The sequence below is a fragment of the Carcharodon carcharias genome, chromosome 12 (genome assembly GCF_017639515.1).
Source record: "Carcharodon carcharias isolate sCarCar2 chromosome 12, sCarCar2.pri, whole genome shotgun sequence".
In the NCBI taxonomy this organism is placed as follows: domain Eukaryota; kingdom Metazoa; phylum Chordata; class Chondrichthyes; order Lamniformes; family Lamnidae; genus Carcharodon; species Carcharodon carcharias.
This window is the reverse complement of record NC_054478.1, coordinates 135406117-135421464: the sequence shown is the minus strand read 5'-3', so window position 1 is coordinate 135421464 and position 15348 is coordinate 135406117. Positions and strand designations below refer to the sequence as shown.

The 15348-nt window shown below is 43.3% G+C and overlaps 1 protein-coding gene across 4 annotated transcripts in view; it reads left to right on the top strand.

Annotated features, from left to right (window-relative positions):
* Positions 1-15348, top strand: part of plekhm3 (pleckstrin homology domain containing, family M, member 3) — a 162424-nt gene that overhangs the window by 26001 nt on the left and 121075 nt on the right. The gene's annotated exons all lie outside the window — the stretch shown is intronic.

The window sequence follows — 15348 nt, the reverse complement described above, 5'->3', positions numbered from 1 at the left end:
TACTTTTTAAATGTCATGAGGGTTTTCATCTCTACCAGCTTTTCAGACAGAGAGTTCCAGATCCCCACCACCCTCAGGATGAAACAATTTTCCCTCTAAACCTCTTATCTCTTATCTTAAATCTAAGCCCCCTGGTTATGGACCCCTCAACCATTAGAAATGGGGTCTTCCTATCTACTCTATCTAGACCCCTCATAATTTAATATGCTTCCCTCTACCTTCTCTGTTCCAGAGAAGACAACCCTAGCCTATCCAATTTTGCCTCATAACTAAACTTCTCTAGTCCAGGAAAAACCCTCGTAAATGTCCCCTGTGATGGTGAACTGTACCTGAGCAGGACAAAGTCAGAGGGAACTCTGGTGGGAGGTCTGTAGTGATCCTGACGTGCAATTAGATCATCCGACCTGGGCAGAGAGACAAAAGACTAATCGAACCATCTGGTAGCTGGCTTCAACCAAAGTTCCTCTCAGGATAGCTGGTGCTCGTCCACATGCAGTTTTATCTGGTAAAGTCAATAATTCTAGATTTTGATCAAGGCTGGTCAAACTTTAAATGAGTAAGAAATCTGACTAGCTGGCTAGGAGCTGGGCATGGAATGTGAGTGCCTGTTGGAACACTGGGAGTCAGTGTGGACTCACCCTGTGAGTTTGACCCCCTCGTGGGCTCTCTCTGGGTTCTATGGGATCATAAACTTACCTTAGGGTCTGGTTGTATCACAAGCCCCACAGACTCTCATTGCCTGCTGATCTAAGTGTGAGCTCACACTGCAGTGAGTACTAATTGGGAGGTACAAACATTTAAGTCTGATTGAGTTAGAAGAATTTTTTGGTAATACAGATCAGCAATAATAACTTCTTTTTCCATCAGTGTTTGTGAAATTATAATAATGAAAATGGTTCCAATTGCCTTTTCTTTTTACATTTCATTTCTTAGAATCAGTTTAATTGGTGAGGTGAAATTAGTACCAAATAAGTTAAATGTTTCAGCTTTGGGACAAGGATCCAAACTCAGCCCAGGCTCCAAGTCTTCTCTCTCTCTATTTTTGTGAAGATCCTGTGTGATCTTAGTTTGGCAGTCTTAATCCAGGCCTGAGTGCCCACACTCAAACTACCCACAGCTCAACACCAATTTGTCATTCTTATTCATATCAACTGGGAGGATGGCTGGTGTGTACTTTAGCAATACTGGTCTGGTACAGCAGGGGCTGCTCTAGGGAGGCTGGGCTTAAGATACCATATTGGGACAGAACAGAGGAAACGCTGCACACAGGACACTGAGCGGGATATCTTCAGACTTTTAAAACTATTTTAAAAATTAAGAATTCCAGTCATTTATCCTGTGTTTTTTTAAAGAATCTTTCACAACATCAGGACCAAAGCATCTTACAACCAATTAAGTATTTTTGAAACATAGTCACTGAGCTGTATAGGAAACGCGGGGACAAATTGCACACAACAAGCTCCCACAAACAGCGATGTGATAACCAGATAATTTTTTTTTAGGTGGTGAAAATTGACCCGGACTCCAGAGAGAACTCCCTGCTTTTCTTTCAGCTAGTGTTGGGAGATCTATGTCCAGCTGAGCAGCTTTAACGACTCGTGTGAGAGGTGGCACCACAGACCGTGCAGCACTCATTCTGTACTGCACTGGGAGTGTCAGCCTGGATGCTCAAGTCTGCAGAGTGGGACTTGAACCTTCTTACTCGGAGGCAAGAGTGCTATCAACTGAGCCACAGCTGACCTACTTAACTGGCATTGCACAGTGAGCCTGGGATTCTCAGTGAAGGAAGCATGAAAGTAGAAGGAAAAAGAGTCCCATTCCTACCCAGCATTAGCACCTTGTGGAGCTTAAACGGCCCCAAAATACTTAATCAGCATAATGGACCGGGAAAGAAATCCTCTCTTACTGTTCGTAAAAATGGAGTTGTATTATTTATAAACTCAGCTGCAATTTCTCTATGGATGCAGGATTTGTTAGTTGCATCGAGTGGTTTAAGCAGCTAGTTATAGTTTGTACCAACGAATTGATGTTTCATAACGAACCGGTTGATCATTCAAAGATTAAGCTCACGACAGTCGAGCATTTCTTCCTTCTATTTGATTTTCCTTTTGCAGCACTCGCACGTTCTGTACTCTCACACACCTGACAGAACTCGGGCAGGTAATCACAGTTCCGGTGACCCGAGGTCATGGCCTGAATTCACCCAGCACACCTCACGTCTATTTATCACTTGAACTCACAGCAATTGACAAGAACAGCCCTGTTGCTATTGTCAATGGATTAAGCGAGGAGGCACCAGTTACGTTGTGTGGGATATTTTTGGGTTGGGGGAGAAAAGAGGAAAAAAAAACAAGTTTTCTTTTAACAGCAAATTCCTCAGCCCCTCAGCACAGATTCCCGTAATTACTCCCATTGTACCTTGCCTGAATGGCGAATAATACGCCAAAAGCCATGTCTAATTGAGACCTTACTGACCAAACAAATCCTGCATTGTTCGGCTTGACAAATTGAGGCCAGAAAGTGGCAGTGACAGTGCGGAAATTAAAAGAAAGTGCCAGAAAGACCATTAAAGCTACAGTAATAACCCTGTCTCGCTCTGCGAGATCCGACCTGGCCAATGGATGGCAAAGCTTTTGTTTTTTAAATACATATAATCCCAGCAACGGCACCTCGGGGCCTGTGTTATTTATTTAGCAAAAGCGATTTAAATTGTAATACAAGATGTGTGGGCCCTGTCCCTGGAAGCTAATTGATTGACGTTTAAATGCAATTAGACGCGTAGAGTGGCAGGATGTGGGTTAGTGTGTTTTTTTGCTTTTTTTTTGTGTCTGTTGAATCAGGCTGTCAGGACTTGGGGAGGAGAAGTGAGGGGCCACTACAGCAGCATTCGCAAGCAATGTATGCATTAAGCTAATGTGTGTGTGTGTGTGTGTGTGTGTGTGTGTGTGTGTGTGTGTGTGTGTGTGTGTGTGTGTGTGTGTGTGTGTGTGCGTGTTTACTGAATTAAGCAGGCTGGTTTGATTCAGCTGCTGAACTACTGTTCTTTTAATTTATTAACCGAATCCTGCTGTATTTCAAGTGTCTAATAGAAACAGGTGGCCATTCAGCCCCTCGAGCCTATTACGTCATTCAGTTAGATCTGTATCTTAACTCCATTTGCCACCTTGATTCCATAACCCTTAATACTCTTGTGTAGCAAGAATTCTTCTCTCAATATCAATTTGAAATTTTCAATTAATGCACTGTCTCAGCTTTTTGGGGGAGAGAGTTCCAAGTTTCCACGACCTTTTCCATGAAGTGCTTCCTGACATCACCCCTTGAACTGGCCAACTGTAATTTTAAGGTTATGCCTCCTTGTTCTGGACTCCTCCCCTACCCCCCCCCCCCCCCCCACACACACACACACACACACACACACACACACACACAAACACACACACACACACACACACACCAGAGGAAGTAGTTTCTCTATATCTACCCCATCAAATCCTTTCGTCACTTTTAACACCCAATTGAAAGCGACAGAGCTGCTCAAGTCAGCCCTCAATCTTCCCCACTCGAGGGAATACAAGCTTACTCTGTGCAACCTGGCCTCGTAACTTAACCCTTTCAGCCCTGGCATCACTCTGGTGAATTTACACTGTGACCCAAGCCACTCATTTATTATACTAGTTACAGAATTTTTCTCTTTTTAAATTGAAGGGCCATTCCCCTCTGGTGAGTTGCCTCAATCTGCTAGAACTGCGATGTACTTCCTCCACCCTCCCCACCCTCTGCAGTTTTTTCCTCTTCCTGCAGAAGCCAGCAGCCCCTTCAGCTATTCTTCACATGTCAGTCTTGAGGTAAACTAGCCCTTGCTGGAGGGCATCACAACAAAACCCTATTTGGTGCTCTGCCACAATATTCATATGCTGACACTTTCCAGCCAGGTCCACTGGATTATAATGGGAGCAGGGACATCAGGTCATTTTATTTTCAGTTGAAGGTCACCTATCATCCTCCTGGCTGAAATCAGCTAATTCATCACCGAACCTGGGACTTTCTAGTATGGTTTTAATGAAGATCTTGAACATAAAGTATGTGGCTTGATTGGTGTAATTGGTCAGAACTTGGTGCTTAGATGATGGTACAGATTCAGGAAATGCAGAGGTTGTGAGTTTGATTCTCATTGGGAGCAGCCCATCCTAATGGGCAGAGAGAGGGGGAATGGGACTCATTGGAAAGCTGTTCCAAAGAGCTGGCACAGACATGATGGGATGCATAGGCTCCTCCTCCTCTGCTGTTTCATGTGTTCAGTGAGTTCCAGATGTTTCAGTCGTTACCAGACTGTACATTAGCAATAAACTTCGACTACCTGGGGTTAGCTCTGAGCTCTGAAGAGGACCTCCTCTGCTAATGTGGCATTTGTCAGGGAGATTTGGCCCCTTCAATAGAGAAGAGGAGAATATTAGCAAAATATTTTTAAAAGCAGTGTCCTGCTCCCAGCATAAAATGGTGGATATTACAGAAGATATTTATTGCCAGTGGAGAGTAGTGCCTTCCACTGCATCTGTCTAGGATGGATTCAACCCCAGGTCTGGAGTTTAAAATGACAGTGCTCTAAATTATTTTGCTGCTAACTCCCCAGAATATAATTTATAAGAGGCTGTTATTGAGTGCCTTTAAATCTTCAATAATTGGGGACCTTTTCTGCCTTGACATGGCAACATATTTAACTGTTGGTTCTGGTTTGATAGTTCTGTATTGTGTGAGTGAATGGGACATTCTAAGTTCCTATTGCCATTCTGTATTGCTATAATTCAAATGCTTTTGGGTTCTTTTAGATGCATTGAAGTGTAAGTCTGATACAGTCACATCTGAGTCCCTTGTCCAATTATTGTGACAAAATTGGGTATCTTTGTTCACATTTTTTTAGAGGCTCTCTCTTGATAATGTATTTGTTTTAGCTCGTAAGCAGGTTTTGCTTTTAAGAAAGGTACCACCTTTGAAATAACTGCAATTGCATGCTGGAATACTGGCTCATGAATTAAATACAGGCAAAAAAGGTGAGTCATTTCAAGTCAATTGATTACTAACAGACATATTGGCTCCAGTGTTTCCTATGTTACATTGTGACTATGTTTCACAAGTATTTCATTGGTTGTAAAATGCTTTGGGATGTCCTGAAATTGTAAAAGGTGCTATATGAATACAAGTTAAAGTTGCCAAGTGTGCTCCAGTGCTAATTGACCTGCATCATTGGATTTTTATTCGACGAGCCGATGGAGGTCTCAGATGAATGGGCATGATAGGGTAGAAGTAGTGAAACTGTTTCTACTTTGTGGGGGCGGGGGTGCAGCAGATCAGAACTAGTGGCTATAAAGATAAGCGATTCACAAATATATCCAATATGGAATTCAGGAAAGGGTCTTGACCCAAGGAATGGTGAGAATATGGGTGGTTGAGGCATCTTGAATTGATGCATTTAAGAGGAAGCTAGATAAAGGCTAGGGAGAAAGAAATAGAAGGGTGTGTTGGTGGTGTTAGCTGAAGTAGGGTGAGAGGAGGCTTGTGTGGAGCATGGATCTGCTGGGCTGAATGGCTTGTTTCTGTGTTGTAAATAGTATGTATCCAAGTTTAATGCAGGGAGGTGAATTAAAGTTTTTGACTGCTGGTGCTAGTTGAGAGAGGAATGTTGGCTGAGACACTGAAATTCCTTACTACTCTTCAGATAGCGTGGTGAAATCTTTCATGTCCACCTGAAGGGTCTTGGTGGGGGCTTGGTTTCACATCACCTTGTAACATAATACCTCCCATTGGGGTAGTACTCCCTCAGCACTGCACTGGGGTGTAAGCCCATGTACTTAAATTCTAGATCACGGCTTGAACCCACAACATTTGTCACACTGAGGCAGGCAGTGCTACCAACTGAGCCAAACTGACTTCGAACCCCCGTTTTGGACTCGTATGATATAGCACAGAAGGAGGTCATTCAGCTCATCATGTCTGTGCCTGCTCTTTGGCAGAGCTATCCAGGTAGTTACTCATTCCTCATAGCCCTCTAAATCCTTCCCTTCAAGTATTTATTCAGTTGCCTTTAGAAAGTTATAACTGAACCTGCTTCCACCACCCTTTCAGGCATTGCAATCCAGATCACAGCAACTTGCTGTGTTAAAAAAAAAGTTTCCTCATGCTTTTTTACTCTTTGCAGCCTGTGGGGGACCCATGTTGTCCTTCTCTGAGGCAGCAATGACGACTATAGCGGAGACTCTGGCGGGATAGCCCTGGACTCGGCTCTGAAGCCCCACGACATGCGTGCGCATGGCTTTTTTTCCCAGACATGAAATGCGCTCTGACTTGCCCTCACTGCCTCCTGAGCTTGTAAAATGTATTTGAAAAAAATCATTGTCCCTCCTCTCCGCCCACCGTTCATGATTTTGAACATCTCTACTAAATTTCCATTTAACCTTCTGTGCCCTGTCCTAAAGAGAAAAACCTCAGCTTCTCCAGTCTCTGCATGGATCCGAAAGTCCCTCATCCCGGTATCAATCTAGGAAATCACCCATTTAATTACTGCTTTGTTGATCTTCCATTTTTTACTGCAAATTTGCTCCTCTATTTCCACCTCACTATTTGGTGGCCTATAAGGCACACCCAGTAGTGTAATAGCTTCTCTATTGTTCCTTTCTTTGTAACCAAATGGACTCTCTCTTTGACCCCTCAATTACATCAGCCCTCTCCCATGCTGTAATAGTTTATTTGATTACCCTTGCTTTCACTCCTCTACCACTTCCTTCCATCTCTTTCCTGAATACCTGTACCCAGGAATATTAAGTTTCCAATCCTCCTCCTCTTTGAGACAGTTCTCTGTTATTGTCTCTATATCATATTTCCATTTGGTAACTTGTACCTGCAGCTTACCAATCTTATTTACCCTGTTCTGTACATTAATGCCATAGACTCCAAACTCATTTCTGAACTATTCATCATTCGCGTGCTGTTTGCCTCTTCCGATCCTCTGTGTGCCTTATTTCTCCTATCTAATGTTTCACTTTGGTGCCCTTTGCCAAATTAGTTAAACCCTTCCCCACAGCTCCAGACAACACACTATGTAGGACTTGAGCGATTGTTGCAGAATCGTCTGTCTATTGAATCCTGATTTCTACATTTTGCTGTGAACCTCCCTCCCTATGCAATCATTTTCCCAATAGTGTGGTGAATGTACTCAGGACTGCACTCCCCAAAGTGTTGTCACTCTCACAGTAACTCAGCACAGGAGTTAGTTTGAGAGTGCCACATTCCTGGAGGATTCCTGCACTGCCTGCCTCTTCCTAACTTGTCGGATGGTTACCTAGTTGCCATTCTCTTGAACTCCCTGCAGCTGCAGGGTGACCACTCCTGCAATGTGTGCTCTAAGAAACTTTCACTCCTATCTGCTCTGCAGAGACTACACCCACTCCTTAAGTTCAGAAACCCTAAGCCCAAATTCAAGCAAATGGGGACACTTCCTGCACATGGAGTCATTACGGCACAAAAGGAGGCCATTTGGCCCTTCAAGTCCATGCTGGCCCTCTGTAGAGCAATCCAGTCAGCCCCATTCCCCTGTAGCATTCCTGTAGCTCTGCAAGTTTATCTCCCTTAAGTGCCAATCTAATTTCCACGTGTGACTATCCAGAACACCTGAAGCACCCTGGATTTCCCACATGACACAGAAACTCAGTCAACATGGTGTTGAATCGGGATGTCAACCCAGCTTGGAGGTGTGTGTCCACGTATGAGTGTTTGAAATTCTGTGATAGGTAATTGCTGTGATTGGAATGGAATTTGACAGTGTCTATGAGGCAGGCCTTTAATACATTGGAATTTTACAATATTTGCTAAAGTGCTTTGTATCCATTGGAATTCAGCAGTATGTAATGGAATGGAATGCAAAATGTTGTGGTCCATTGCGACTCCATAATACAATATGGATGGAGTGGATGGGAGGTGATTTGTCTCCATAGACATTCTATTTCACTTAATGGAGGTAATTTAATACATCGGAATTTTCTATTGTAGCAACAAGAAGGGGTCTCTTCAGAGACCTTAATATTTTCAGTCTTTTTTGTTACTCCCCGTTTAATATCCCCCACTTCTCCAAAAAACCCTCAACGATGCTTAACAGTGGAGAGAGAACTGTGGAGAAATGCTGTAAAGAGATAGGGATGGGAGAAAGCCAACTCTCCCTCCAGTGATGTCACTGTGAAGGATACAAGGTTAAAAAATTTTCCTTTGAAGCCACTGTGTTGCAATATGAAACTTTAAACGAATAAAGCTTTGTCTCAATTCCTTCTCTCTTCTCCACCTCCACCACCGCCCCCCCCCCCACTCCCGACACCCCCCACCATCACACCATCACCCTCTCCCACTCCCTTGTTTTTTAGTCCGCTTGAATGTTCTATTCTTTAACACTAATCAAACCCTGACCCTGGGAAGTATAACAAAGAGCTGTATGGTCTAGGCAGGGAGTGCACACTCTCCAGCCTCTTCACTGTAGGTAGACTGTCTTCCTGTTGGTGAGGTACTGAAACTTCCCATTCATGTAACAAACGGGGCTAATTAGTGCCCGAGAGTGAATACATTTCTCATCGCGCACTGCTTTTGAATGCAACATCAAAGGAACAACTTCCTTTTGTGGTTTTTTTTCTCTCTCTTTTTTCCAAGATCTATGTAAATAAGTAGTTGTATAATACAATTCAGACATGGTGGTACCAAAAAAAAACTTATCCGCACTATTCAAGTACTGTGATGCATGGGGTAGAATGCTGAATAGAGCAGGCAATACTGAGACCCAGTACATGTGCCTCCTCGATCGCTTGAGATGAAATAAGTAGAGCTCCACGTTTATCAAAAGGAATCTACAACATCTGTGTTAGCTGAAGCAGAACAATCCCAAAACTCACGAAAGGTGAAGTGGTGACCGGGGTGGTGGATGTGGGGTGGGTGGGTGGGGGGTGGGGGGTGTATTGGTGATTGGGGGAGATCCCTGAGGCATCATGGGGCGGCTCTCTCCTACCCACTCAAAGAACAATGTCACTTCAGAATATCTGAAGAGCAGGCGTCTGGAATTGGCTGCCGGCTGTTCCACGCTATAGTGTGATCTGTATTGAATAAGGACCATAATAGTCATAAATGCATTCCAGCTGACAAATTCCAAAGTTAGTTTTGACTGCATACCTTCAGTGTCTCAGATAGAATTCCAGTTACATCTGTGCCTTTATCCATGGAAGATTGTATATACTTTTTAGCAATAGTTTGAACTATTAAACACACATAAGAGTTTTGTATCTCAGTAACACTGAGGAAAGTAGATATACAGAGGTGGTATACCAAGTAGTGCCACATGCATCACTGATAAGGAGGACTGAAATAGGTTAGCAGATTTTGTGAGTGTGCGATGCTTCAGTTCCAAGTACGGAGTGTGCAAGTTGGAGGACAAGCTGTATGTCTTCTGCCAGTTGCACTCCCTTAGTGTAAATATGGTGTATATAATTACCACAGTCACTTCCCCAAAAAAGAGAGAAAGATGCTTTTCAAGTTCCATGTTCCCATTCACGCTACAAGTAGCTCACTAGAAGCTGCAAATCATGCTTCCATTATATTGTGGCCAACCAGAATAAAATGACCATAGGTAGATGTGTAATTCCCATTAAAGTAAAATCTTCACCAACATGCTTTAGATGGGGATTCTCCCTCCAGGATCCAAATTCTACTACTGATAGGACTATATGAAGAAGGGTGGAAGGAGGCGTGTGTGGAGCATAAAGGTCGGCATGGACCATTTGGGCCAAATAGCCTGTGTTGTGGATGTGATATTTCACTTTTTTAAGCCTTTGTTTTTCCTCTATAGGCAATTTTCAAAGTGGATGTTTCATGCCCCACCAGCCCCCAATTCCTGGCAGAAGCTGTTAATAGAGGGAAGCTAATTCCCGGGGCAACAGTGCTAAATATGCTCGCTCCTTGATGTACTCTGTGCGGTTCATTTATTGATGTAACACAGGTTCTTTCAAACTTTTTTGTGTTTTAAGAGCCTTTTCTGTGGCGCCTAGAAGATGCTTTTCTCGCTCAGGAGATGGAAGTCAAGTGTTGCAAACCTGCCGGTCAGCTCTTTGTCACCAGATATTGATATCCCACTGCCTACTGTTGCTGTAGAGAGTGTCCAAAGGGAGTCATTAATATCATCAAGAATTTCAACTAAGAACTTCCATGAAAATGGATTTTCACTAATGCAAAGAAGACTTGCATTTATATAGCACCTTTTGGGATCTTAGGACATCCTAAAGTGCTTTACAGCCAATGCAACACTTTTGAATTGTATTAATTGGTGTAATGTAGGAAACGTGACAGTTGTTTTGTGCACAGCAAAATTCTACAAGTAGTATTGTGAAGATGGTGATCAGATAATCTGTTTCATCCTTTGTTTTTGTTGAGGGATAGATAGTGGCACAGGGGAAGAATTCCGCTGTTCTTCTTTGAAATAGTGTCATGGCATCTTTAACACCACCTGAGAGGGCAGAAGGGGTTTCACTGTAATGTCTCATCCAAATGATGACACTTTCAACAGTGCAGCATTCCCTCAGTACTACACTGGGAGTGTCAACTTGGACTTTGCTGAAGCACAAAATCGAGAGGAAACAGATTTGAGATAATTGGTAAAAGAACCAGAAGAGGGATGAGGAGAAATGCCTTTGCATGGTGGTTATGATCTGGAATGCATGGCCTGGAAGCCTGGTAGAAGCAAATTCAATGCTAACTTTCACAAGGGAATTGGATATACACGAAGTCCTCGCTTTAAGCTGTCCCGCAAAACATAATTTTGTTTTAAAGTTGTTTATTTTTAAGGGCCTGTTTTTTCAATTTGCTAAGCTATTTTTATTTTCACATTGCTTGCATGCATCATCTTGGTGGAGTTGCACGTCATTATCACAGATCTGCATACAGCAAATGAACAGAAATCCTATTGACTTGAATCTGTGGAAATTCAGGAAACCCATCTGAAGGTGATTTCAGGGCTTGGGTAGCCATCTGTGATACACAATTAAATGTTTTCTCTAAAGGATCATTGGGGCAGCTGACGGCAGTGTGCAGCGATAAAACACGTGAAAATGTAATGCAGCATTTTGTCATTGAAAAGTTAGCAAAGAATTTTTAAACAAATGAGTTTAGCTGTGAGACTGGAGGGGCTGCAGAAGAAAGCACTTCGGGGACAAAGTTTCTGAACACTGAAGAAAATAAAGCAGAAATTTTCTGTGGAATTTAGGGAAAGGGTTAGAGGACCAGACTCAGAAACTTCTCCTTCTAATCATAGAATAATCAAAGTATACAGCATAGAAGGCAGCCATTGAGCCTACCATGTCTATGCCGACTCTGAAATACTTAGCTATCAAGTAGTCCCACTCCCTTGCTCTTTGCTCATGGCCCTGCAAAGTTTTCCCTTCAATTTATGCAATATTTATTTTGTATTTTGTGACTTATTTTGCAAGTTGTTTCAGCTAGGAATGCACTGTGTTACACATGTATGGTACGTTGAGTTTTCCAAGCGAGAAATGTCCAAAGGAACCTAACTCCGACTTTAACATAGATTCCTATGGGAACCTATGATTCACTTAAAGTTGCAAATTTCAAGAATACAACTACAACTTTAAGTGAGAACTTTATCTTTGAAAAGTACAAAAGACACAATGCTACGGGACACAAGCAGGGGAGTAGGACTAATTGAGTATCTCTTTCAAAGAGCTGGCACAGGCTTGAAGGCTGAATTGCCTCCTTTGCTGTATGCTTCTAGGAAATCTGTAGGCTCCAAACCTAACACAAGGACGGAAGCAGCTTACTAATTGATGGGCTTTCGGAGCAGAAGAAATCTCCATGTGGGAAATCTGCAAGTACAAATTTATGACCTAGCACTGCATGATGTGCTAATTTTGCACCTCTGCTGTCCAGCCTATGAGCACCTTCTTCCTCCACCTCCACCCAAGTAACCCTTCTTGGCTTTTCCATGAAGTCAGCTCTGTCTTGTCCTCGTCCACTTACCAGCAAGAGGGCCCTGGGTTGTGGCCAAAAATGGCAGGCATGGCTGAATGGCTTTTTTTTGTTCCTCTTCCTAGCCCAAGGGTAGCAATTGAATGGAGAGCAGAGGCTTGTCTATAATGACTTGCCAGTTGCTATCACAGCTGCGAGCACCAATTTGAAGTCAACGCCTTTTGGCTTGAGACAAAGGCACAAAATCTTTGTCTGTTTATTAAACAGTTAGACACTATCTCTAGCATCTACTTTCAGCAGTGCTTTGTCACTTTCTTTATTGGAGCCTAGTTTTATCTCTATTATTGTGTAGTTGCTGTGACAACAGACAGCAAAGTGTTTTTGCCTTGCTTATTTTCTTTGCACTGGAAAGCTGAGTCAGCTGAAGAGGTGAAATGGTGTGTTTTTGGATGTGCAGTCATCCCTTACGACTCTGGTAGGTGATGCTGTGCACACGTCATACAGACATTCCGCCCAGGTGTGTGTTTACCAGCCTGTAGCCCAAAGTGCTAAGAAGTGAAGGATAGACACTGTGACAAAGAGAGAACGGCCCTGGGGTCATCTGTCATAGTCTAAATTCTCACGCTGTTGTGCTAACTTGCATCAATGTTTCTCCCTTTTCCTCCTATAGACGGTGACCTCACGTTTGAGGTATAACTCCACAAACACCCCAAGTGACCTCTGGTGCTTTGCCCCAAGAGGCTGCTATTCATGTCTAAGTCTCAAAGAAAAATGTTACTGTGCTATTCTCCACTGGAGGCAACAAAGCTTTTTTTAAAAATTTGTTCTTGGAATGTGGGCGTTGCTGGCTAGACTAGCAGTTATTGACCACCCTAATTACCCTTGAGAAGGTGATGGTGAGCTGCCCTCTTGCACAGCTACGGTCTATGTGGTGTAGGTACACCTGCTGTCAAGGAGGGAGCTACAGATTTTGATTCAATGACAGTGAGGGAATGGCGATGTAGTTCAGAATGATGTGTGCCTTGGAGGGGAGCTTGCAGATGGTGGTGTTCTCACATTCTCACACATCTCTTGCCCTTGTCCTTCTAGTTAGTAGAGGTTGCTGGTTTGGAAGGTACTATAGGAAGAGCCTTGGTAAGTTGTTACAGTGCATCTTCTATATGGTACACACTCCTGCCACTCAGTGGTGGTGGAGGGTGTGAATGTTTAAGTTGGTGGATGGGGTGCTGATGAAGTGTGTTTCTTTGTTTTGGACGGTGTTGAGCTTCGAATGTTGTTGGAGCTGCACTCATCCAGAGCCCAACCTTGCCCTCACCCATACTTTCTAGTCTGGGGTCACTGGCAACAGCTCGTAAGGGAACACGAATCCCTACTGTGTTCTTTTCCCGCCTTCACAAGCTCAACAGTGCTGAAGTTAAAACAGAAAAAATGGTGGAAAACAGTCAGCAGGCCAGGTAGCATCTGTGGAAGGAGAAACAGAGTTGGTGCTTTCGGAAGATGCAGTGTTGAGAGGTCAATTGTAGCTCCTTTATTGGAACCAGGCATAGGCTATGAAACACTTCCATTCCCTTCAATAGACGACAGAAGTGAAAACAGTGATTTGCAAGGTAGTCTTTAACAACGACATGTTCATAGACATTCATCTACCCTAGATGTGTGAAATGGTCATATGTTTTTAAGTTTATGCTACTTAAAACAGGAAATCAACCTGTTACCCTCTGGTGATTGGTCTCAATTTCTGTCTTTGGGCTGGTGAGGACAAGGAGAAAAATCAACCCAGATTCCAGCACCCAACTCCTGAATGTGGGAATGTGCAAATATGAAGATGTTGCCTAAGGACAGAATTGAGCTAAGCCATGGGGCAGCTTAGGGCTGTGTTCTCTCTGGACCTTCGCTGCCCAATCTGTTGCAAGCCAAATATTCACTTGTGGCCAAGCTAGGGAGAGTTTGTGATACCAGATCCCAATATTAGTCCATGTCATCACTGCATGATGAAGAAAAAAGAGCTTGGTGGGACTGTGGTTGCTTCTTTTTCCCTTGAGGGTCCCCCTAAGCTCTTTCTTTTGGGGAACAGGGAAGCCCCCCAGAAATGCATACAATGGATTGTTTCTTGGAAACCTTCTTTGCAAGTGCAGTCTTTCACAAAACTATCTTCACAGTGGCTCTATGGAGCTCTGCTGCACGTGCTCAGTTATCTGCACTTCCATTCCACATGAAGACAGCTGGTGTTAGCTTTTGTTGGCACTATTACTGAAGTTGGAATTATGATAGAGGAGGTTATCAGCAGGGCCCCTGTGAAGGAGGTGAGCTGCTAGTTGATGCAGTGTTGCATATCTTACTGTGGCAATTGTTGTGGAGATATTGGGTGACATATTAGCCTTTCCCCTCTGGGACCTGGGTTGAAGTTTAGCATGGACTGATGGGCTTGTCTGTTAACTGAGTATGAGCAGTGCAAATCCAGTTCCCAATGTGTGTTCGCCTACAGCACAAAACTATTCCTAATTTGGTACTAGTTGGCAGTGGCACTCTGATCACTGATGCAGGAGTTGGAAAAAAGGTCCGCCTGGTTTTGGGACATTAAAGTCCATCAGTGGGGCACAAAAGAGTGAACTTCACACTCATTGCTTGATGTTGATGGATACCCAAAATAGGAACTGATCCATTCCTACCGCCCAACCACCAGCAGCAACATCCTCTCCATTCACAAGACAGGTGAAATAAGTGGAAACGCCATGATATACATCTACAAATCTGAAGCAATAAAATATACATTTTCTTCCATACCATGCATTCACAGAGGGCTGTTGATGAAACTGCGTAGATGCAATTTCCTTGAAGTTGTGCATTAACTGCTTTTTTTTAAAAGAAAAATCCTGTCCTGTAACTTACTCCCTTATATTTAGAATGCATGCTCCCATTCGTCACTTCTCTGAACAGTCAACAACTTTGGTATTTGATATTTAATTTGTGGTCACCCATGGCTAAATGGGCAGCACTCTCGCCACTGAGTCAGAAGGTTGTGTGTTCAAATCCCACTCCAGAGATCTGAACACAAAATCTAGGCTGATGCTCCATTGTAATCCTGAGGGATTGTCACACTGTCAGACATGCCATGTTTTAGATGTTAAACTGAGGCCCCATTTGCCCCAACGGGTGGACGTAAAACATTCCACAGCACTATTTTGAAGAAACGCAGGAGAGAATTCCCTGTTGTCTTGGCCAATATTTAGCCAGCAACCCACATCGCTGAAATAGATTATCTGCGTGTTTTCTCATTGCTGTTTATGGGATTTGGTAGTGCACAAATTGTCTGCTGTGTTTCCTGCCTTTCATTCTTGCATTTATAAT